The 2,217-nt window shown below is 33.6% G+C and overlaps 1 protein-coding gene across 1 annotated transcript in view; it reads right to left on the reverse strand.

Moving 5' to 3' along the window:
* The window catches only part of LOC106869364 (glutamate receptor), a 695,940-nt gene that overhangs the window by 141,543 nt on the left and 552,180 nt on the right, over positions 1-2,217 (reverse strand). The window lies entirely within an intron of this gene.

Here is a 2,217-nt window from a genome sequence, read left to right on the forward strand (position 1 = left end):
ATATATACATTTGGAGAAAAGAATTCGAAAGCTGAAATACACTATTATAACGCTTCAATGTAGGAAGGCATATAACTAAAACTAATTAAAGCATTAGTGTTTCATGCACCTTTGCACTATTGTACTATCCATGATCAGCCCAGGGACAAGTACAGGATATTCTAAATCCACAGTGACCAAATTATAATTTATCTATTTTGCTTAATGTGAAAAGGTAAATAGCCTATTCGTGTATGGAATTATATTTCTAAAATCTACATACTTTAGCCAAGAGAAATATATATCGTGATATCAACATTTGTGTTTTCCACTCGTTGAGAAACCTATGAAAAATTTCAAGGAAACAAATCACCGAATGACAAGATTATTTCAGTAGCTAATACGCATTATTCATAGTTTGCATGATAACAATTTGAAAACAAGGCTGTTTATATTACTTCAAATCCATATATAACTCATGTGTATAATAAAGATAATGTTTTTTTCGAAAATGTTGGAAAATAACTGACATACAGCATGATAAAATACAGATATAGGAGATAATAAGTATAAATCTTTAAAAATACGTTTCTGATAAAATATATATGACATATTTTTATTACAAGAACGTACATATTTGGCGTAAATTTACTTTGCTATTTACAGTCATCGATACATGTTCATGTTGTTCGGTTATTTGTCATTTTTCTGTCTATTTGACATTTATTGATAATTCTTGTATTATATTACCGTCGCGGTACTCCCATGTGTAACTTTTTTATCTCTAGTAAAATACAGTATGCGGAATATTCTTAAATATAACCAATAATAATTTGGTAAATATATGCAGTTAAGTTTTATAATTCAGTCAAAATGACTCGTTCCTTTTCAATGTACCTTTTAAAGACAAGAATTTTAGATTACAAAATGCTCTCTTGGTTTTATTTTTATTGTATCATTGAAATAATATAAAAACGCCAGATATTTCTTTATATTTTCAACCACTTCGCTCTGTCAAGTATATTCCTGTTTTGCCCTATTAATGGGTTTTTAAGGCTTTAGGTAGTCTCGTGTGTGTCATTCCTATATCATGAGATTTTTTTGTATTTCGTGCTATCACGATCATTACTAATTGTTAAGTTTTATATATATATATATATATATATATATATATATATATTGGGTCATCCCATAAATAATGCGGTGTTTTCAATTGAATGAACTAAAAGCCGGAGAGAGACGGAATAAATTACCTGCATCCACTTGCTATAATAGCAGGTAGTAAATTTTCCATGTAATTATTCTTAGTGCAAGTTTTGAAGAGTGCAGTTCGGTTTCAACAGTTATTTTTTCAAAGCTATATTGGAAGTAACAAAGCTGCGTATTCGTCATATTTTGCTTTATGAGTTCAATAAACGCAACAACGCAGCGGAAAGTACGAGGAATATTACAGCAGTACGAGGATCGGACAATAAGCTTAAGCCAGTGTTAACGGTAGTTCCAGAAATTGTGAGCCGGAAATTACAGCCTAAAAAATGAGCCTCGTTCTGGAAGATCTGTAGTTCTCTACGAGGACGTCCTACAAAGCCTGGTGGAACAAAATCCTATCGAAGGTGTTGAGGAACTAGTAGAGAACCTTGGATATGGTCATTCAACCATTCATCGACACCTACGTCCCATCGGAAATTCAACAAATTGGATCAATGGGTTCCTCAAAAAATTCCCGAGTCTAATCGAACGCAGAGACTGAATGTGTGCTTTTCTTTGCTGTCAGGTCTCAAGAATAAACCTTTCTGGGACCGAACAATCACTGGTGACGTGAAATGAGTTCTCTATAAAAAGGTCAAGCGCTGAAGACAGTGGGTAGGGAATGGAAAAACACCGGCACCCCAAGCTAAAGAAGGTCTTCACCCACGTAACTTGATGTTATCTGTTTAGTGGGATATGAAAGGTTTAGCCCACTTTGAACTTTTAAACACAAACCAAGCGATAACAAAAGAGATCTACTGCGAGCACCTTGAGCGGCTTAACCCAGTGCTAGAAGAAAAACGACCACCTTTTGTTTCAAAACGAAAAGTGTTCTTCCCTCAGGATAATGCTCGGCCACATAGAGCATGGATAACAGTCCAACTGCTGGAACAGTTTGAATGGGAAACCATATTCACCGGACATTGCCCCATCTGACGACCTAATATATATATATAAATAAATATAAATAAATATATATATATATATATA

The sequence above is a fragment of the Octopus bimaculoides genome, chromosome 1 (genome assembly GCF_001194135.2).
Source record: "Octopus bimaculoides isolate UCB-OBI-ISO-001 chromosome 1, ASM119413v2, whole genome shotgun sequence".
Taxonomy (NCBI): Eukaryota; Metazoa; Mollusca; class Cephalopoda; order Octopoda; family Octopodidae; genus Octopus; species Octopus bimaculoides.